At 42.9% G+C, this 23,362-nt stretch overlaps 1 protein-coding gene and 1 pseudogene across 7 annotated transcripts in view; one reads left to right on the top strand and one right to left on the bottom strand.

Moving 5' to 3' along the window:
* SLC39A11 (solute carrier family 39 member 11) overlaps window positions 1–23,362 on the bottom strand; it is a 481,072-nt gene that overhangs the window by 438,328 nt on the left and 19,382 nt on the right. The gene's annotated exons all lie outside the window — the stretch shown is intronic.
* LOC132581806 (solute carrier family 15 member 1-like) lies at window positions 8,706–13,486 on the top strand (annotated as a pseudogene).

The following is a 23,362-nucleotide window of genomic DNA, read 5'->3' on the forward strand; positions in this document are numbered from 1 at the left end:
GCTTTGACTATACGGACTTTTGTTTTTATTATACTGCCCAGGTTCACCACAGCTGTCCTCCCAAGGAGCAAACATCTTTTAATTTCATGGCTACAGTGATCTGCAGTGATCTTGGACCCCAGAAATGTGAAGTCTGTCACTACTTCCATATCTTCCCCTTCTATTTGCCAAGATATGATGGGGCCGAATGCCATGATCTTAGTTTTTTTGATGTTGAGTTTCAAGCTTACTTTTGTGCTCTCCTCTTTCACCCTCAACAAGAGTTTCTTTAGGTCCTCCTCACTTTCTGCCATTAGAGTAGTGTCATCTGCATATCTGAGGTTGTTGATGTTGTTCCTGGCAATCTTAATTCCGGCTTCTGCTTCATCCTGGCCAGCATTCTGCATGATGTACTCTGCATATAAAGTAAATAAGCAGGGTGACAATATACATCCTTGTCGAACTCCTTTCCCTATTCTAAACCAATCAGTTGTTCCATATCCCATTCTGACAGTTGCTTCTTGACCCTTATACAGGTTTCTCAGGAGACGTGGTCTGGTATTCCCATCTCTTTAAGGATTTGCCACAATTTGTTGTGATCCACACAATCAAAGGCTTTAGTGTAGTCAATGAAACAGAAATAGACGTTTTTCTGATACTCCCGTGCTTTCTCCATAATCCATCGAATGCTGGATTATATCTCTGCTACCTAATCTCAAATAGGTACACATATGGCCTGGCTGAACATGGATTGGCCCAACAAGGTCTCATTTATGATCTATCTGGCCATCATAACAAATGAGTTTGACACCCCAGCTCTAAAGCAGAATACAAGCAGAATACATACATGCAGCAGAATAAGGTGGTACAAGCAGCTGTACTCAAGACTGGCACATCCATTAGTTGACCATAGGCAGTTGCCTATGGGCATGGCCTGAGGGTTCTCTAATTGGGTGCCACCCCCCCTCCTGGGTGGGGGGTGGAGGGAACCAGCAAGTGAGTGAGGAAAAGAGACCTACTCCCCTTCCGACTCACGAGTAAGGGCTCCACTGATCAGCGAGCCCTTCTGGCGCCTTCCTATGCATTTTAAATAGTGCAGGAGGCAGGATGCGGCAGAGGTGGAGCGCAGCACACATGTGTCCGAATCGCAGCACTTGCAGCCAAGTCATGCTGCGCCGAACCAAGACAAGATCTCCCCCTGGTAAAGCAGCGAGTCTGGCTGGGCACCTGTGGGGGGCAGAAGGCTGGGGTATGGAGGCATGCTTTGCCTGCGGCAGGTGGGGGTGCCTTGCCTGGGGTGGATGGGTGCGACAGGGCACCCTAGCACTGGCGCTGGCTGTACTGTTTTCAGACTACATGTAGGAAGTCATGTTTTAATGCCACCCCACTCATGTAAACACTTAGCAAAATAAAATTCAGCACTTAGGGCAAAAATTCTAGCACAGCTTTTTATGATACACAAGTTTTCCACTTACAGAGAATCATTATTGTGAGATCCTGGACTGTAGCTCCCGAGGATATCAAAGTAACTAGGGCTGTACCTAGCAGAAGCAGAGCTTCCCCCCTCCCTCCAAACCTTACTTATGGCTTTCCTGCCCAGTCAAGGCCCACTGGTACATCAACAGACCACCTGCCTGCTTCTTTGCACAGTCATCTTCACTCCACTTCCTCCATCACCCCCTTTTAGGCTGACCTAAGCCCTTCTCTGCCCCCCCCCCAATTCAGAAGGGCCACATTAAAGTCCTCTGGGCCTCTCCCTCCTCCACACCACCCACCTCTCAGCTTTCCTACTACAGCCAACCTTCTCCTGACTCCATCCCACTTTGATGATGACAACCCCATTCAAAAATGGCCCCGGCTGCTGCCCTGTGAAGTGATTCAACCCTCAGCCCTCTGGTTGGCGACACACACTCCGGGACTCTGGAGTCACCAAAGGACCTTCTGTGCACCTCGGTCAGTGAACCCCCAGGCTGGGAAAGTGGGACGTTTTGAGACCGCTCTCAGGGAGAGTGGCACCTCTCGTTGTGGATCCCGCAGTCACATCTGCAGCCAAGTGCCCCAGTCAGCGAGTGAGGGAGCCAAGCAGGTAGTATCCGTAAAGTGCAGTGAGAGAAGGCAGGACAAAAGAGGGAAGAGAGAGCCAGGTGGTCTTAAGGTGGGGAGCAACAATGCCAAGCCAACAAGGCATGTCATGCCCTGATCTTTGGGAGGGAGGGCAGCTGGTCCTGGAGGAAAATGGCCCGTACAGTCATGTCACCACCAGCACCAGGTCCCAGCCCAGCAGCCCCGCCACAGCAGCCATGGGAGGGAATTTCATCAAATGCCCTCCATGGACCCAAAAATCAGTGTGCCAAGGGCTAAAAAAGCACATTAGAGGGAACACTGAGCCTGACCTCCACCACATACACTCAACAGCTTTCAAACCACTTCTAAATTTGATGGGGTTTTGCCTGGGCACTCCCCCTTCTCCTTTAAAAAAAAGAAAAGAAATTAGACAGCATATATTATCCTTTCTTTATTTTAGACTGCTGTGTAAATAGTTTAAGGCACTGGTTTCTTTTAAGCTCTAATACAGTCTATAGTCATACAAGAATTAGGAGTCACACTTTTCTGTTGCTTTGCACATATCTAACCATCAAAAGCACTCTTGATCTTAAAAGGAAGCCTTCAGAATCTTAACAGAGACTGGGTGGATATAAAGAACCTCACCACCAAGCAAATGAGGAAGTTCCTTGCTTCTTCTGTGTGCGCTAAAGTGCAGACAACCATTCAGCAGCTGCTGTACCACCTTTAGTTGCTGTTTGGTTCAGATAATTCTCTCTGTTCCTACATGCATCCTTTAATTACCTACCTAGATTGCTGGAAAAGAAGTTTAAAAATCCATTACTTTGAATAATTAAAGCAATCCACATACTGGATCTTACCTACAGGGCCCTAAATGGCTTGGGGGCAGAGTAGCTGAAGGACAGCCTCCTCCTACATTCTCTAGCCAGCCATTTAAGACTCTCAAGTCATGCTCTCTGGGCCCCTGCCTGCAAAGGTGAAAACACAGGTCTTTTTCATTGCTGGCACCTCTCTTTTGGAATGCCCTCCCCCTTGAGGCTTACCTCGCACCAATTTCAATCCCTTTAGGAATTAAGATATTGTTCTTTACCCCAGCCTTGGATGAATGAGTTCCTGTGAAAAAAAAAAACTAGTGTAGTGTTTAGAGTTTCAGATTTGGATTTGGGAGGCCCAGGCTTAAACCACCACACTCTGAAAGCTTACTGGGTGACCTTGGGCTAGAATCATAGCGTTGGAAGGGACTTCTAGGGTCATCTAGTCCAACCCCCTGCACAATGCAGGAAACTCACAAACACTTCCCCCTAAATTCACAGGATCTTCATTGCTGTCTGATGGCCATCTAGCCTCTGTTTAAAAACCTCCAAGGAAGGAGAACCCACCACCTCCCAAGGAAGCCTGTTCCACTGAGGAATCGCTCCAACGGTCAGTCAGGAAGTCCTTCCTAATGTTGAGCCAGAAACTCTTTTGATTTAATTTCAACCCACTGGTTCTGGTCCTACCTTCTGGGGCCACAGAAAACAATTCCACACCATCCTTTATATCAGGGATGGCCAATGGTAGCTCTCCAGATGTTTTTTGCCTACAACTCCCATCAGCCCCAGCCATTGGCCATGCTGGCTAGGGCTGATGGGAGTTGTAGGCAAAAAACATCTGGAAAGCTACTGTTGGCCTCCCCTGCTCTATATGACAGCACTTCAAGTACTTGAAAATGGTGATCATATCACCTCTCAGCCGCCTCCTCTCCAGGCTAAACATCCCCAACTCCTTCAACCTTCCCTCATAGGACTTGGTCTCCAGACCCCTCACATCTTTGTTGCCCTCCTCTGGACCCGTTCCAGCTTCTTAAAATGTGGTGCCCAAAACTGAACACAATATTCCAGGTGAGGTCTTACCAGAGCAGAGTAAAGCGATACAATCACATCATGTGATCTGGACACTATACTTCTGTTGATACAGCCCAAAATTGCATTTGCCATTTTAGCCACCACATCACACTGTTGACTCATGTTCAGCGTATGATCCACTAAGACCCGCAGATCCTTTTCGCACATACTGCTGAACACCCTCAGCCTAGCCTACATCACAGTGAACACCCTCAGGCTAGCCTACATCACAGGGTTGTTTTGATAATAATATTGAGAGAAGAATGATAAAAGCTGCTTTGGGTCCCCACTGTGGACAAAAGCATTGTAAAAATAACAAGTAGAGAGATATTTAGATGTTTTATGGTTTGCTCCTTGCTCCTAGCTTGAGCACAGTGTTATCAATGTAATTCTAGACCGCTCTGGTTTTATGTGCAAGGACTGCTGTTTTCAGCAGTTTATTTTATTGACTTGGATTGTTTTATTAGTATGGTTTTATTGTTTTTTTTACTTTCTTTGGTTTTGTTTTGTTATTACTGTGAGCCCTGCAAGCAGGTCTGGAGAGGCAGCATAAAAATTCTAAATAAATTAATGTACCATTTTTCAATAAGGAAAAAACACATAATACATAAATGAAAACTATGAACTAAAAATACCTTGTCTCAGTGGACAGCTCTAATCCATTGCCTGATAGAAAAGTAACAGCTAACCCTTCATCTCTTTGAGATGAGTCCTCCCGAACCAGAGACATTTCATCTCCTGTCGGCTTTCCCCCAAGATTTAGTTTAAAAACTGCTCTGCCACCTTTTTTGATTTTAAGTGCCAGAAGCCTGGTTCCATCTGGGGACAAGTGGAGACCTTCTCTTGAATGAATGAATGAACTTTATTACAGTCATAGACCAATATAAAAACTATAACACATCATATAAAACCCTCCTAAAATACCTAAGATAGTATAAAATACCCTCCTAAAAAAACATAAAATACAATAAAATACATAAACATTTCCCCACCTATACAATCCAAGATAACTAAAATATAATTGAACCAATTTTAAAATTCAAGTCAGTTCCAATTTGTATAAATCCTTTAAATCAGAGTATAAAAAACATTTATAAACTAAAATTCCAAGAGATCATACAAGACATGCAGTTTCTTGTTTCTTAGTATGGAACTTCACAAGATAATGGCAAAATTTGGCTATCTGTCTAGAGATAGAGACCTGTCTAGAGATAGAGACAAGTGGAGACCTTCTCTTTTGTACAGCTCCCGCTTGTTCCAAAAAGCATCCCAGTGCCTAATAAACTTAAACCCTTCCTGCCTACACCATTGTCTCATCCACACACTGAGACTTCTAAATTTGTGCCTGTGTCTCCAGCCCTGCACATGGAACAGGTAGCACTTCTGAGAAGGCTACCTTGGAGGTCCTGGCCTTGAGTCTGCTGCCTAGCAGCCTAAATTTTTCCTCCAGGATCTCACGACTGCATTTCCCCATATCGTTGGTGCCAACATGCACCACGACCACTGGCTCTTCCCCAGCACTGTCTATCAGCCCATCTACAACACATGTCATGTCTGCTACCTTCACACCAGGCAGGCAAGCCATCGCACCGTCAGTGTGCGGTTTTGCCACCCAGCTGTCTACTTCCTTAAGGATCGACTCACCAACTACCAAGACCTCCCCTCCCTCCTGAATAACACCTGAACAGCATACTCAAGATCGCTACAGTGCAGACATTGTCTCCAGATTCTGATGCAATAATTCAAAGCAAGAGGTGTCAGCTATCAGAAACTGTTAAACAACATATTGCAAGAGTGCTAATCTTTCTTAAAAATCTTTAATTGTGTTTGTGTCCTTTATAAAGTTTCTCTCTCCACCACCTGGCATTACATTTCATCACACACATGGCCCAGCCCGACAAGGTCTCATTTATGTCAGATCCAGCCCTCATAACTAATGAGTTTGACATTCCTGTCCTAATAAGTCCAATTGCATGTCCCATGGTCTTCACTTAGGTGTATTTCACTACTGTTTAGGAAGGGAACTAAGACCTCTCAAAAGGCAACATTCATTTCCTTTGTAAGGGCAGCACTGCTGTTTATTCAAAGGATTTTAATTTATTTTTGCCAAGAAACACATCTTTCTTATCCAATTATTTCATGTTGAAAACAACAATTTGAATGCAATGATACACAAGCAACCGTCTTTTTTCCTGGATAGGACACAGAGTTCTCTGAGGGGTGCTAAAAACTGACATTTGGTAGCTCTATCACCCAATTTGTTCTTCAAAAGCAAGGATGCCAGATTAATCCTACCCTTCAAATTCCTAGCATCTGCATCAGTCAACCTTGACGGAAAGAAACAGAGCATAACATTCTTAGTTTAATCTCATTTATCTTTGCCATAGGAGGAAAAAAACATGGCAAATTCAGGAACAGCCAGATTAATTAAATTAACATCAGAGAGCAGGAAAATAAATTTTATAGCAGGCTCTATAAAAATATTTACCCAACTCATACTAATTATTTGAATAAATTAGAAAACAAGTTCTCCAGTTTTAAAGGTCTGAACGTGGGTGCATCTTTTCAAATGCACCCATATTTGTTCATAAGACCACCTTCCAAAAAAGCCCTAAAAATAGCTGTTTGGTAGTCAACATGCTCTTTGCATCTGGGCAAAAATGTTGTGTTGGCCTCATAGGCATAAACTATGTATGGAGAGGGGAGGACCTCAGGGGTTCGAACCTCCCCTGCGCAATCAGTGCACTGTTTGGGGGCTTAAACCTCCCCTGGGCAACCAGCATCAGGAACAGTGACAAACTCCTTTGAGTGCATGAAAATGTTTTTCTGATCCATTTTAGATTTTCAAGGAGAGATAATGATATTCAGAGACATGAATGGGTTAATGGATCCTGTCAAGAAATGCATTCCCCCCCCCTTCCCCCGCTGGAAATAAGTCAATGGTGTAATGATCTTCCAAGCTCACCTTCTTACAAATGCTAATTGAGTTAGCAGGACAGACAATGGATAGATAGATGGATAGATAAACATTCCCCTACTCCTCCCTTTCTTCTCCAAGCAGGAAACATGCGGTGGAGATATCAAATGATAGAGAGTCTTTAGGAAGACACATCTTTGGAGACAGGAAAAGCTGTTTTGACCTGGGCAGACCTGGGTAAGGGAGTGGGAAAAGAGATTTGATAGCATTCCTGGAAATAGGAAGATAAGGTCTCTTGCTGCTGCATCCATCAGGGGAGAGAAACCTCTCGCCTGAGATCTAGGAATTGTGTCCATTTTGTCCATCCATCTGGGCTAAAAGACACAATATTGGAAAAGGTAATTGTTATCTGCAAAGGTTTCCAATTGTATCTTTGCATTCTCCAGAATTAATAACTAAGATTTTGATATCCAGCAGATATCAGTCCTTGAATATGTTCGGTGTCTGTTGGAAAAGAAACTATAATCCTTAACCCTGGCTGGCTCCACCCACTTTCAATGTGGCAATAGTCAGACTGTGAGGCCTCCATTGGGCCCAACAATACTTGCTTGGCTCCAATTTACATTTTCAGGGAAAGTGAGATTTGGGGAAGGACTTGAAGATCAGAGGCCTTTAACATTTCCCTTTACCCTGTATGCAGCTAAGGAAGAACAATGGCAATGGTTTCTCTTATGTTCTAAGTAAGAATAAGATTGCTACTACTCTGAACTTTGTACATTGCTCAGAAATTGCGTGCACAACAACTGCACTGTATTGTGCCCTGGCTCAGAGACTTCAGTCATGTATTGACCAAAGGAAGGCATCTGTGATACCTAATTTAGTAAATTGCAGTACAAAGTTACCCATATAAAAAAAGGCAGAAACAAAACTGTAAATAAATGTCCAGGAAAATTTTTACAATAGTCCCCTGCAGGCTTTTTGTGTTGCCTTTCTTACTGTCAAATTTGTGACTATTGGATTGTCCTATGCACATGGTATGTATAGATGCAGATCTTAACAGTGACCAGGGCTTTTTTTGTAGCAGGAACTCCTTTGCATATTAGGCCACACATCCCCGATGTAGTCAGTCCTCCTGGAGCTTACAGTAGGCCCTGTAAGCACTTGGAGGACTGACTACATCAGGGATGTGTGGTCTAATATGCAAAGGAGTTCCTGCTACAAATAAAAGCCCTGAAAGTGACTATTCTAAAAGTGAATTCCAAAAACAGGACACTGCTGAGCTTGCTGAGATACCACTATAGCCACTTTTCCTCGGTTTGGCCCAGGGGCATTATTAGAAGGGTTCACAGGTTCCCCTAAATTTCTGTGGTGCCCCTCCTAACTCTCCATAGTCCCGCCCACCATAGATAGTGACAATGAAGGCCCCTCCCTGTGATGTCACTGGTTCCTTCCTATGATGTCACTGACCCCCCTCCCTCCGGTTCTGGCCCAGCCCCCCCACCAGGAAATTGGAAAGTTTACACACCTGGTTGGCCTTAAAAATTATGGGCAGCTGACACTTTTCACTGGATCAGTGTTAGTTGTAGGACTAGAACACAAATTTTCATAGCGTCAGAAAACATAGCATCAGGCTAAAATGAAATGGAGAATAAAAAACTTGAGAGAATGGAGCCTTCTTCCAGCCCCCTGCCACTAGGCTCACAAGGTTGTGCTGTGCTGCGGCAGCAGCTTCCTGGAGCCTGCCACTGTCATTTAGGGCTCACCAGCCAGGCTCATGGGTTGTTCAGCAGCAGCAGTTTCCTGGAGCCTGCCATCGCTGTTTAGGGCTCGCCCGCCAGGCTCAAGGGCAGTGCTGTGCTGAGATGGCAGCTTCCTGGCACTGCACAGCTCCCGGCAGCAGCAGTCCTCCTAGCCCTGCAACTCAGTTCAGCACATTGAGTTCTAACATGAGTGGCAGCTGCTCACTCTTGCTCCTGACGCTCTTGCTCCAGCTGTCTTTCCCACCCTCTCCCTTGGTGAGTGGAGGCATTGTGCTGCTGCTATGGAGTAGGAGGCTGATGGGCTATCAGGATCACAGAGGAACTATTACTAGCACAACAGAAAACCTCTCTCCATGCAAAAATTACAAGGCAACTAGACCAGTATATGTCAACATTCTGTATTCAGTATCAAGTTCAAAATTCAATATAAATAATATGTCCATACAAACCATGAGAAACCATACAAAAAATCACCATCCACCACAAACCACTCTTATTCCTACTGACTCTTTGGTGAACAACGTCCACAACAATTGATAGTCTTAACTGAAGTCTGACACTCATAAAAACCGGCCCTTAAGTCATTTTGAGGCTTAAAGCTCTTCTTCCACGGTCCCTGGAAGTTTGAATTTGATACTGAATACAGAGTGTTGACATACACTGGTCTAGTTGCATTGTAATTTTTTGCATGGAGAGAAGTTTTCTGTTGTGCTAGTGGAGTAGGGGGGTGCCATGCTGGCAGGGGGATCCCACGAGAGAGCCAGCAGGGAGGAGCTTTCGCAGGGCAGGGTGCTGTGTAAAGGCCGCATGCCTAGAGCGTTACTGAGAAGGAGGGTGGAGGGAATTTCTCATTTGGTGTGATTAAGAAAACAAACTTTGCTGGAGAATCAGGGCCGGTCATTTTGCACTCACAGTCACAACAAAAAGTCTTTTGGAAAAGCAAAAAAATTGGCCTGGCAATGCACCCTCTGAGGATGGTGTTGGAATGGTCGTGTTTGCGTGGGGGCAGCAGGTTGAATGCACACAGTGGTCCTTTGCTAGCATAAGCCTTCCTTGCTTAACCCCACATGGAAGATAAAAGTGTAGTTCTCTCCTCTGAAGGCGACAGGAAGAGGAGGTGAATTTAGGGAGCAGTTTGAGCAACTGAGGGCTGGCTGTCTGGGCTGTTGGTGGTGCGGTGATGTCTTGAGCTGCATTTCTCCAATGGTGCCCACTGACTGTTTTCAAGTCCTCCCCCCAAATAAAAAAATACTGGCTACGGGCCTGATTTAAAGTGCCTCTGCATTGGTGGCTAGGAAAAAATAGTTGACAAGTTTGGAAAGCAGGTTAGGAAGAGTACTTCACCACTCAGCACCAAACAGTTCCAAAGGTGAAGAAAGTCCAGCACTTTTGCCAAGATTAATTCACTCACAAGACAATGTTTTAGGCATTTTGCAACATGTTGATCCCTGGCCTATGATTCTCCTCCACAGAAAAGCTTCAGATACACAGCCAAAAGAACTGAGGGACTCCTGACAGGTCACTTGCTTATAATTCATATTACAGAATCTATTTGTGCCATTTTCATATTCCGTATTCCATTTCCATATCAAAAGGAACCTTTTGGTGTCAAAAGTCTTCTATTTCATTTTATCCAACACAACTCAGCAGTTGTAAATGAAGAGTCCTCAGCTTCAGCATGAGGGAACACACAAAGCCCACTTAAATCAGAGCGAGTGTTTGTGCTGCCAAGTTGCAGCAGACTTATGGTGACCCCATAAGGTTTTCAAGGCAAGAGACTAATAGAGGTGGTCTGCCTTTACCTTCCCCTGCATAGCAACCCTGGAATGCCTTGGTGGTCTCCTATCCAAATACTAGCCAGGGCCAACCCTGCTTGGCTTCCAATATCTAACCAGGTCAGGCTACCCTGGGCCATCTAGGTCATGACTTAAATCAATAGGGTTTTTCAGAAATGCCTAGTTTTGTCTGGATTGAAAAAAAAAGTGGCTTTCAACCAGAAAAACCCTCAGTTGTGCATACTTGGCTGGCAGCCAGGATTGTCACCTAATGGCAGTCCTTTGAGCCATATGAACTGCTGATCCAGAAGGCTTCCAGGAGTAGCTGAAGTCTCCCTGCAGGAGCCAAACCAGCCTCATACTTTTCTAGATTCAAGTCCGTATCTCCTGTCTTTGATCCTCAGGTTACCACTGAGACACTGTCCTACCCTTACACATTCAGATAGGCTTCTGTGGCTGCAGTTTCCCTGAATCCATTGCTTTTCCTTAACCTCTTCCTCGTGAACTTTTTACCCAGTTGATTTAACAGTCATTATTTCCACGCACATAACAGTGAGGTTCTGAGGGCATCTAGGAATGAAGTGATAACTGTACAGCAATTGCTTCAAATTAAAATTATATGCTTTTGAGATTCAAGAAAAGATTCATTTCACATCTATTTTTTAATGAAGTGGTTGGATGCAGACTAAATTATCCACTAATGGAAGCAGGGGGTGATTTCCAGCTATTCTCTTTGCCTTCTGCCACTCCCCCCCCCCCCCCCCAGTTGCCTCTCCTGCTGTTCCTGAGGGTCCAAGCAACAGCATTTTGGAGATATCACTAGGCTGCAGCACAAAGAAGTGAGGCAGGAAAGGTGTCTTCCACTCACAAACATGAATTGCAGAAGTGGAACATTTAGTCTGGGTCCAAGCCAAGAAGCTATAGCTCATTAAGGCACCAGAATAAGAAAATGCTGCAGCTCTGCAAAGTACAAGAGGTGGCCTTGAAAGAGAATATTCCACCCCAAAGAGCTTCTCTCATCTCTATCTGTGCACTTCTCTACTTTGGCAGGCGGCAAGTCAGAAGTTGGTAGTCAAAAAAAGGAAAAGTTAGGCTTTTTTGTTTTGTTTTGCTTTTTGTCTGCAATATGGAGCTCATGAAGGATCTAGAGTTAGACTGATTTTCCCTTCTACATGAGAACCCGGAGCTTATATAGCAAGAGTGGCCAGACTGTGGTTTGGAAGCCACATGTGGATCTTTCACACATACTGTGTGGCTCTTAAATCTCCCACCACCCCATTGGCCAGCTTGGAGAATTTGTCTCTTTAAATCACTTCTCCAAACCAAGCCAGCTAGTGGCTTGGAGAATGCATTTAAAATTAAAGTTGCTGTCTTTCCATCCATCCCTCCTCCCTCCCTCCCCCATCTATTTGCTTACCTGCATTGCGTGGCTCTCAAACATCTGATACTCATGTCTTGCAGCTCTCAAACACCTGACCTTTATTCTATGTGGTTCTTACGTTAAGCAAGTCTGGCCACCCCTGTTGTATAGCAATCCTCATTACCCTTCTTGCGTTGCCCAAAAGCTGTAACGTTGCACACACACAAGAAACAGAAAAAGACCAAGGAAAACTTATATAATTACTGCTTTCTCTAACTCAGTTCCATCCAGGCCTTGCCCAAGAAGCACCTGTGACACCATTCACAGGCATACCAACGGAGAAAGACAGAGCTCCCAGAAAATCTGTGCCAAGTTGCTTTGGTTACCCAATCAGCATTATCTTCATAGTTATCAAGAAAGTCTGCAGAAGATTCTCCTATTATGGAATGGAGCTCTGCTTTTTCTCAAGTATTTCCTGCACAGGACTGATGTTCTTTCTACACCAATTTACCATTTGTTTGTAGCTCTCTGCTAACACCTATCCTTGGAACACTTGGAGCTGACTCCTTTTTTGGGGAAATTCAAAAACATTGTTTTCCTGTCTATTGTATACACAGTCAGCCAAGCAATCTTGTCAATAAGTTCCATAAATGATCTAACAGATGGCAACTGCAATGGAGTCCCAGATGAGATTGAGACCAATTCCACATTAGCTTTTGTCCTAGTCTCATTCTCAGCTCTTCAGTTTGTGCGGGGCAGGGAGCAAGCAGGGAACATGCAGCCCTGCTCCAGGGATGCCAATGCAGAATCCAGGAAAAAGAGGCACCGTGAGGAGCCCCACACAGAAGAGAAGCAAGGGCTAAATGCGGAATCAGTCTCCCACTACTCTTTTATAGATGCTTTGGTTCGTATTGTTCTTGGAACTGGTGGAATCAAGATGTGCAAAGCTGCATTTGGAGGCGATTGGTTTGCAGATCATCAGGAAAAACAAAGAAGCGGGTTCTTCTCTATATTCTACCTGCCCATCAATAGTGGAATCTTGACCATAATCACTCCAGTTCTCAGATGTGAAGAATGAAATTAATGTCAAATAGAAATGTTACACACTGGCATTTGTTGTTCCTGCAGCACTAATTGCAATTGCACAGCTTCCAGTGTTCATAGCTGGAAGTAGAATGTTCAAGAAAGTTGAACTTCAAGGCAATGTAATGGTCCACGTCAGCAAATGCATTGCGTTTGCCATGAAAAACAGATTTAAATATCATAGCAAAGAGTACCCCAAGAGGGAGCATTGACTGCCCTGGGCTAGAGAGAAATATAGTAAACGTCATCACTGAGATCAAGATAGTCTTGCAAGTGTTATTCCTGTATATTCCTCTTCCAAAGAAAAGATCTGGGCACTCTTTGATTAGAAGGGATCCAGATGGGCACTACAAGCCACAACAATGGATGGAGATTTTGGCCTTCTTCAGGCCCAGATGTGGACTGCTAATTCAAGCCTCATTATTATAATGGTTCAGTTGCAAATATGTGGTTTATCCTCTAATTAATAAATGCTGCATGAATTTCACACCTCTGAACAAGATGACAGTTGGCATGCTTCTGGCTGCTTTAGCTTTCATTTGTGCTGCTCTGGTGCAAGTTGAAAAACTCTCACATTTCCTGAACCAGGCCAGTCCTAAATAAAAATAATAAACTTGGGGGGACACCAATGCAACAATTATTTTTTACAGTGGAACATCTGTTGATGTAAATTCTTTGGGACCAACAGACTATCTCCCTTTTGACGCTGCACACTTCCATAACATTAATGTAACATATGGAATTAAAACGATAAGTAAGTAATTTGCATTTATGGGAAAAAGAATGTCACACCCTCAAGATAACAGATGTGGCTGAGATCCATCCTGAGCTTTCTCTCACTTGTGCCAAACTCCAACCAGTCATGTTGCTGCATGGGTATTTCTAGTCCTATCTTGCTCAAAAAGCAGCAGCCAGTATGACCCAAAGTGTGAAATTAAGACATGGGAAATTCAGGGAGGAACCATTAAGCCTCACTGAGAGCCTAACTAACAATCTTAAGAGTCACGGAACTGTCACAGCATCAACTTTTACAACACATTTCCCTGCTTCATTATGATCAGCATTTCCTACCCCACAGGCAACTGTCTGAGAGTGAGAAAGGGAAACACACAGCTCAGTATCATTATCACATGTGTTGTGTAAAGCCAGACTAGGTATCATTCAGCATATCTACCAGATATCCCCAAGCAAATTGCCATCTCTGGTACAAGAACTTTCTCAAGGGCCTTTTGCAAGGATAAAAGACACCTGCACAAAACTCTGTATGCTGCAAAGCCACACCAAAGTTATATATCTGTGATGAGAAAACTGAGTTTGCGTTCTACTTAAACTTTTGTTTTCTGTAACTATTCTATACCAAACATTCTGGGGAGGGGTCGTGGCTAAGTGGTACCATATATGCTCTGCATGCAGAAAGCGGCAGTTTCAATCTCTGGCCTCTCATAATTCCCCCCTCCTTTTTTAAAAAACATGAGAGAGATCAGAAGCACAAGATTAGCTAATACATAGTTAAGCCTGTTTCCATTCATCATCCCCACCCTCAACCTAATAAACCTTCGGGTCTGTCCCAGTGGCTTTTCACCTTGCAGCTGAAAGGATAAAGGATATGGGTGTCCATTTCTTTTGTCTTGGGGAAGTGGGGGGAGAAGAGACAACTCAGACAATGGACAGTATTGGCTCCACTGCTTTTCTGGTCAAGGCTGCTCCTCATTTAAACAACAAAATGCAAACATAAGGACAGTGTTATGTGCAATCACATTTAATCCTTATCTCATTCATGAACTCCTTCAATTGAGATCCACTGTCAGTCCACCAGCCCCACAGCACTGCAGTCTGTATGTTCTGCCTTTCCTGGAGGAACCAAAAGCATGTAGGACTCCCTGCAGCAGCAAAGGAAGGTACCAACAGATCCGCTACTCAGGGCAAGAGGTACTAATTATCCTCATTTCAGCAAGGCATCAGATATTTATATGATTTATTCTTTATTTAAGCAATTAATCTTCACATTATTACCCATTCTATAAAGCACAGCCAGATCAAACAAAAACACAGTAGAATATAGCTGATAATAACATAATTCGGCAGACTCCTCTAATTGTATTACATTTTAGTAGGATTATCATTTAACGGCTTTGACTTCCAAAAACAAAGAGCCTAGCTTTAACAAGTAAACTGAAAGATACAGCAATTCTATGGATCACAGATTGATCAGATCAAGAATGCTTGTCAGAGGGCAGTGATTTATTTAGCAACAAAGCCCTCTCAATGCTTATCTCCTTAAATAAAAAAACACACCAACACATAATAATAATCCAGAATAACAGCTAGACTGACACCCCAAGGACACAGTTCTATTTCAGGCTACACCTGTCTATACTTCTCCACTACAGTATTGTCATGGCTACTATTTGAAATAAAACGGCCATAGCAACTACTTTCAGCTAAGCCGCTTAAATGCTCTAGAAGTTATTCTGGTCATGGTAAGAACATTTGGAGGCAATAATTTCTGCCCCATGATCAAGGATTCAATTTTTCAATCAGTAATTTAGCAGACAGCTGAACTCTTCTACAACAATAATTTGGAGAATCCGTGCTGATCAATCCATAATGATTGACAGTTTTGACTACTTAACTACACCACTAAGGTTTTATGTTAATTAAAGTTTAGAGCTGAAAATATCAAGGATGATTATTCACTTCCTTATTATTGACAAGAATAAAAACCTGGTTTGATGTCGACTGTTTGCATGCTAAGAAAATTAATTAGTTAGAAGAATTAAAAAGCTGAACTCAGAAGAAGTGAAATCTCTGTTGAATGTAAGAGCACAACCACAATTCCTTATTGGAAAGGGGGGTGGTTTTACCAGAAAACATTTGTGCCCAGATGCTGAGTCAACTGTAAGAACTAAGTTCTGGTACCTGTTTACTTTCAGAAGCTCAACTTTAAATTTAGATCTTTCTAGGGGTTGTTATTTTTTTTAGAAAAAGCCAAAAAGGAACTTATTTGCATACAGGCCACACACCCTGACACCAAGCCAACCAGAACTGTGTTCCTGGGCATTTCTGCTAAAAAAAAAAAAAAAAAGTCCTGTGGGGAAAAAAATCTGGCAACACTACTTCTTTGTCCTATACAACAACCTCTCTTCTGGGACTGACATTATATTTTTAATATTCTCAGTCAATGCCCTTGAATTCCCCAACCTCCAATTTATACCATGTAGTGCTAGCACTAATAATAACAATAAAGCAGAGAAAAAAGATGGGATTTGGTAACAGCTGAAATTTATACTGAATCACTAGGCAACCTGTAGAGTAATGGGAAGGGCATCCTACTTAATTATTGCAAGTTTGTGACCTAGGGGTGGGTCCTTAGTGCTGGGATTCTTACCCATAAAATTGTCTTATATATCTTGAGAGCTAGCATGGTGTTGGACTGGAATCTGGGAGGCCCAGGTTTGAATCCCTGCTCTGCCATGGAATCTTGTTAGGTAATCATGGGCCATTCTTGCAGTGGCAGTGAGAATTCTGCAAGCAAGTTCTTACCTTCACTGAAGAGGGTGCCCAGATTGGTGCTGCTTGGCTATGACTGTTTTCTTTAAAATTCAGTATGCCCTTTCATTTTGTTCATTTTCCCTTCTGCTCTCATCATTTCCCCAGCCAGAGACTTCTGCTTGAAGGCTTCTGCCTTAGGTAACTCATGAATTTGATTGGAGCAGACAGGTAGAGCCCAATAGAGAGCCAGAGCAATGAGACGAGGTATTTTGGAAGCATGTGCTTAACTTTCTTTTATTTCCATGTGGTAGTTGATTAATTCTCTGTGAACCGCTTCAGGTGTTTTTCTGCATCCCTAATGGTGTTTAGGTTTTTGTCTTTCCAGATTATAAATAAAAGAATACTGGATGTTTTCCCTCTCCAGCTGTGAATGAATAACTTGTTTTAATATATATATTAACTGCAGCTGTGCATCCACATATATATATATATATATATATATATATGTGGATGCACAGCTGCAGTCGAGAATATCATCTTTATCACAGAATGCTTTGAAATATTACATCCAAGCCATGCCAGCATTTTAAGCGTGGCATCATGGCTGGTTTCTACCCCGATGAGAACTCCCTCATAGCCCTTTTCTGGAACACTTTTATCAGATTTAAGTAGAATAACTCCTTTTTTGAACCTTTCACTTTTAGTGTATTTATGCTCAAGTAGTGCAGTGATCTAGAATGGTTGTCCATTCCCACTGAGTACACAGCTTTAGGAAGGTCGCACATGGAGTGGTGAGGGAAGTAGGGGACACCCGCCTAGCCAGCCAGTCAGCCAAATCAACCCCGGCAATCAATGGAGTGACAGATGCCCCTCACATCCAGCACAATGAACAGTCTTCTCTCGTCCGCCTTGCCAATTACTCCTCTTTTGGGGAAGATATTGTTCAACACTGCCCTATTTGCAACACTACCAAGTAGAAATTCGGTTTAGTTACCATATGTTGGATCTTTACTCCCTAAGCACACAGCATTCTGGTATGCAGAATGGCTGGATCTCACCATATGTGTCTAAGAATAATTGGCCAGTGAATGAGTAGGCTTACTTCTCTCCAACAAACTTAAGACCTCCAATAAATAGTGAAATAGTACTAGCAGCACCAAGTTAGAAATGTTAGAAAACAATACAACAAGAAACGGCCTAAAAGATGACATACTATAATACAGGATGTAAACTACAAAAGGTAAAAGATAATGCAGTAAAAGCACAGTGATGTAACGAATGAGCAATGCAACAAACGACGATCATTCCTTTATAAAAACATCCTTGTGTGTTGTTTCGTTAGAACTACAGTTCTAATCCCTTTTATAAATGCCTTCCTAACATTTCTGTTTCGTACATTCCGAGAATTACAACAGGACTGAGTGCATTGCCCACCTCTGACATATCAAAAAAAGATCCTGACCTCCTTGAAAGAAAAAAAGTGTATCTAACCTTTGCAGTCAAAATCCTGACACTCTCTTGGAATGGGTCTCTTGGAATGGAAACTTTGACCCTCTTTTCCTATTTATTTATTACATTTTTGTAACACATCCTCTTCTGTGCAGTCTCAGAATAGTTTACAATAAAACATTTGGCAGTAAAATAATCTAAACATTTAAAAGCACCTGCTACAAATATAATTACAGTAAAAACTGATAAAGCCAGTAATATAAAACAAATTCCTGACAAATAATCCAGTCAACAATTACCAGATCTAGGCAATGAACAATTCCACAAAATGTAGCCAAAGGCCTGACAAAACAGAGCGGCCATACATGCCCTGCAAAATGCAAGATCTCGCAGAGCGTAGGTCTCATCAGGGAGCTGGTTCCAAAGGGTAGGTGCAACAACCAGGAAGGCCCTGACAAAAATGAGAAACCTTGGGCCCAGGCACCTGCAAGAAGCCCAAGAAGGTGACCAGAAGGGGTGTGAGGGAATTAAATGGGAGAGGCAGTCCTGCAGGTATGGAGAACCCAGACCATTAAAGGCTTCAGAGGTTAAAACCAAGACCTTTAATTGACATTGGAAACTAACTGGGACCCACTGCAGCAAAACAGAGGTGATATGAGCGGACTGTGGAGACCTGGCCAACAACCTGGCAGCTGCATTCAAGAAGAGTTACTAGCTTGCTTCCAAGGCATCTTCAAAGGTGGCCCAATGCAGAATGTGTTACAGTAATCCAATCTGGAGGTGACTGTTGCATGAATCACTGAAGCAAGATCTGAACAGGACAAACGGGGCCAACTGATGGGCTTGGCACAGATAATAGAATGCTGGTTTTGCCAACATGGACACATGCTTGTCCAGAGCAAGGGAAGAGTCAAGTCACACACCCAAGCTATTACAGCATCTACTGCAGTCAGTTGGACCCCCATTGAGCATTGGTAGTAAAGGCCATTCCTGTGGCCCAGCCTTCCCCAGCCACATGACTTTTCCTCAACCATTCTACTGCAGTATCCAGGCAGGAGGCAAAAGCCAAAATCCTGGTCAATGGCTGCTTCTTGAACAGGAGATAGAGCTGAATGTGTTCAGCATATTGGTGGCACCCAACTCCAAACCTTCTGACAACCTTTGAGATGAGGCACATAAGGACAACCTTTGTGAGAAGGCACATGTGGATATTAAAGAACATTAGATTGGAAAAAATGAAAAGCCTTAAGAAAAAAAGAAAACCAGGAAGAAAAATATGTCTTTAATTTATTGGCTCTTAAAATTCCATATTAATCTATTATAATTTACCCAAAGAAGGCAAAGAAATAAAGGGGGGGGGTCTTGTCCAGCAACCATGCTTTTGTTTCTAAGGGTACTGTTTTGTCTGTGATTCTCATAATCAGAAAGAGAAATATTATACAAAATTAGTCCAGAATCCATCTTGTTGTTTTAATATGCCAGGAAGTATGAAGGATGGTACTGTAGTAAATAATATATAGGATAAGAAAATAAATCATATTTTCCCACTGGGCTGGACAGCTGACAAATCTGCCAATCTATGTGTTGCTCTTTTTTGTAGTATCACACCAGAGCCAAGTGCTGAACTTTTAAAATAAACATTTTCTCAGCAAAAAAGGGGAGGGGGAAGAGGAATAACTGATTGTATAGTCCACTGAGAGGATAATCCATAAATATGCCAAAAGACAAGAATGCAGATTGCAATAATTCCATCTGCTCCTGATAATATTTCCAGACAGAATGTTTTTACTCAATCAAAACGTTTAACCAAGTTCAAAGCAAAGGGAGGGGGCAAAATTCCTCAGCCTTGGTACACTCTGGTCAGTTTCAAATTACTCATGTCAGTTTCCAAAGTTTTCCTTTTTCCCCCTTTGCCAGGGTTTCTGTGTTGCCTTTCCATTTTCTTTCACAGATCATGCAAAATCCTCCCCTTGCTTGAATTTGTTGTGATCCTACGCTTTTAGAGAAGTCCTTTTAGCTTGGCACTGGGTTCTGGTGGACACTGGTACATTGCACTGGATCTGCTGGGCTTGTAAAAACACCCCCTCCCCTTTAGTTTTTACTGCAGAGTTGCTCTGATTTGACCTGTTGGGTTTGCACTGCTACAATGCACTGGATCTGCTGGGTTTGCAAAAATGCTTCCCCACTTCAGTTTCTATTGCAGTGATTCTCAGGAATTTTGTTTCTGTTCAGCTGGACTTCTACTGCCCTTGCTTTTTCACTGGTTTTTTTTTTCCTCCATTGGAAACAAGTGCAAGATGGAGCACCTTCTTTGGGAAGGCATAACTTGAATCCCATATAGCCAATCTTCACCAAACTTGGAGGGCAGGTAGAGAAGAACAACAACAACAAGGAAGAGGAGGAGGAGACTAGATTTATACCCTGCCCTTCATTACCCAAAGGAGTCTCAGAGTGGCTTATAAGCTTCTTTCCCTTTCCTTCCCTTCCCTTCAACAGACACCCTGTAAGGTAGGTGGGGCTGAGAGCCCTGATAGAAACTGCTCTTAAGAGGAACAGCTTCTGACAGAGTTATGACTGACCCAAGGTCACTCCAACAGTTGCATGTGGAGGAGTGGGGAATCAAACCTGGTTCTCCCAGGTAAGAGCCCATGCACTTAACCACTACAACAAACTGAGGAGAACCAGATGGAGATCCCCTGTGAGTTTGGTGTCTCTAGCAGCTCCTGCTGTGTCCAGGGGTGCAATCAACATAAACCTTTAAGGAGTGGGAACACTGCTGCATTTTTGGCATGCCCATTCTTGAATAGAACCACACAAAAAGGAGTAGGGAGCTGAAGAATAGCAAGAAGAATGATACAGAAAGGTGCACTACAGATCTGGTTTGAATCCCATGCTTCCGCAGCGCTTGGTAAGATTTGGAAGCTGAATCCTTAAGAAGCTAGCATTGATGGCAACCCTCCCAGAGAGGACCAGGTTACATTGTACAAGGGGATTGCCATAGCTCCATAGATCAGCCCATTCCAGTGATGATGCAATAATGGCCCATGTTTTTGTAGTGAGCATCCTGATGTCCACAGCCAGACCAACAAGCGTGAGAGGCAGCAAACACATCTTGTGTCTATGCAGAGCTTGGCAGCAAGGACCTTCATATCCTTTTACAGGAGAAGCCAAATACAATTAGAGGCAACTTCAAAGTTTGACTTGCACATTTTAATTCAAACTTAGCTCTAAATATTTAGAATGTTCTCTTCTCAAGTTCACAGAAGCATTACTCTGATTAGCAAATTCATAATTTGGAATTAACTTTCTGGGGCATTCTTTTGATTGGCTAGCTAAAATGTATTAACTCTGGAATCAAAGTTAGTCACTTTAGTGGTAACCAGAATTGCCAAAACAAATCAAACACACAAATTCAAAATGCTCAAAAGAATGTGTACAATGGCTACACATCAAGTTGGCAACTTCTCAGTTTTTGAGACACATTTGGAAAACACTGTTGCTTTACTCTATACAAGATTCATCAAGTGCACAAACTTTTAAACCAAGTCAGAACACTCTGTAATAATCAGTAGAACAGAGTATAAAAATTCATTTCACACATCATTGCTTAACTGCTGGAGTGTTCTGCATTTCCCTGGAAAGAATACCTGATCATTAAAAAAAAATAGCACTTTTATTATTTGTCTAGATCAGAGGTGTCAAACTCATTTGTTATGAGGGCCAGATCTGATGTAAAAGAGACCTTGTTGGGCCAGGCCATGTCAGGCCGGGCTATGTGGGTACCTATCTAAGATAAGGTAGCAGAGATATAAACTTTATAAAGGACACAGACAAATACAATTAAATATTTGTTTAAAAAACTTAAAATAAAACATGATTAAAACATTAGCACTTGTTGGTCTTAAAGGTGCGTTATTTGTATTTCTCCCATGGGATCCAGGGAACTGGGCAAAGGAAGCTCTGGTTCTTTCCTTCCTTCCCCAGGGGACCAGGATGAGGAAAGAAGTGAAGCTTGGCTCAGTAGCTCTGCTGTGCAATTGAGACAACCTGGCAAAACAAGCTCTCCCTTCCTCATTCCTCCCTAAGGGAGGAGCCTCAGCCAATGGAGAAAATAGAATCTTTGCTCTGTAGCTCCTGTCTGATTGAGCAAGCCTTGCAAAGCAAGGAAGGAAGGAAGAGAGAGGGAGAAGGAAGCAACCAGTTGCTCGGGGGCCTGATAGCCATCTGAGGGCCTGATTCAGCCCCCAGGCCAGATGTTTGACACCCCTGGTCTAGATCATGTGTAAGGTCCCCCATCACACAAAGCGGGGAGCTCATGACCCACTCATCAATTCTAGCCACCTTCTGGTCAAGACAGAGGCATAACATTTAAACACATAGCAGCAAGAAGACACTACTCCCTTTTACCCCCTCAAGAGTTCCCCTCTTGAGGATGGTGGTGGGGGTGATTTCTTGTGCTGCTTACCCATAAGTGCATCTGCTAGCCAGTGCCTGGTAACATTTAGTAGCTGAATCCTTAAGGAGCTAATGTTGATGGCAGCCCCCTCACTGTGACGTTATACATGGGCAGCCTTCCCACAGTGATATTGTACATTGGACAGCCTCCTTTTTCCTTGGCAATTCAAAGGATTGTCATCAACAAGGAATCTTATAGCAGAGCCAACAGTAGTGGCACCAAGATTATGAAACACCTTTTCCTAGAGGAATTTGCCCTGTTTCCTCCCCACTGGTGTTTGGAAACTAGGTAAAATAAGGAAGCTTTTAGACTCCTGGCTAGTTTTACTGGCTGGCTGTCATTTCTGCTTTCATGCTGCTGTCCTTTTTTAATTTGGCTGATTTTATTTGCTGATTTTTCTGATGAGCTCTAAATAGGCTCTAGATATATTAGCAGACTTTTCATTGTCATGAGTAGTTTTTATCTGACAGTCACCTAATGGACTTTACCATACAGAAAGCAACATAAAAACTAATAATCAAATAAAAAATATATAAGCCACTACTGCCCTAAGGAAAGAATGTTTACTACCTAGAGTTTCTAGGAGAGATTCAAGGATTAGTGGTAACCTTGGCCATTTGACCCATGGGAAAAAAAGTACTTGGCCAAATTGACTAACGAAATAAAGGTTAGCTATCTAACACACATAATAACATAACTAATAGCAAACTACATTCATGCCCAGGAGTTCTTCTTGGTCTTTAAGGTGCTACCAGGAGAATTTGAAAGAATCTTCTTTTATTAAAATTTTCCAAAGATGTAAATAAATGATTCCACCACATTACTTGTTACATTTTTATCTTTCCCTTCCTACAAGGAGCTCAAGGCAGTACCCTCCTCCCCATTTGTCCTGTGAGCCTGAGGAAAAATGACTATTTCAGGAATCCCCAGTGTACTTAATAATGCCAGGATTTGAACCCAGGTGCCCCCAGTCCAGTTCCATTACTGTATCTAGTACACTGTCCTGGCATATTATGAAACAATTGCATGAATGTTAATGGCACTCAAGAAACTGAATAGTTATCCTGAAAACAATTCCAACCTTGTTTAAAATTCAATTCAATTAAACCTAACCATTACAAGCACAGTAGTAACTCCAATGAGT

The sequence above is a fragment of the Heteronotia binoei genome, chromosome 13, assembly GCF_032191835.1.
Source record: "Heteronotia binoei isolate CCM8104 ecotype False Entrance Well chromosome 13, APGP_CSIRO_Hbin_v1, whole genome shotgun sequence".
NCBI lineage: Eukaryota > Metazoa > Chordata > Lepidosauria > Squamata > Gekkonidae > Heteronotia > Heteronotia binoei.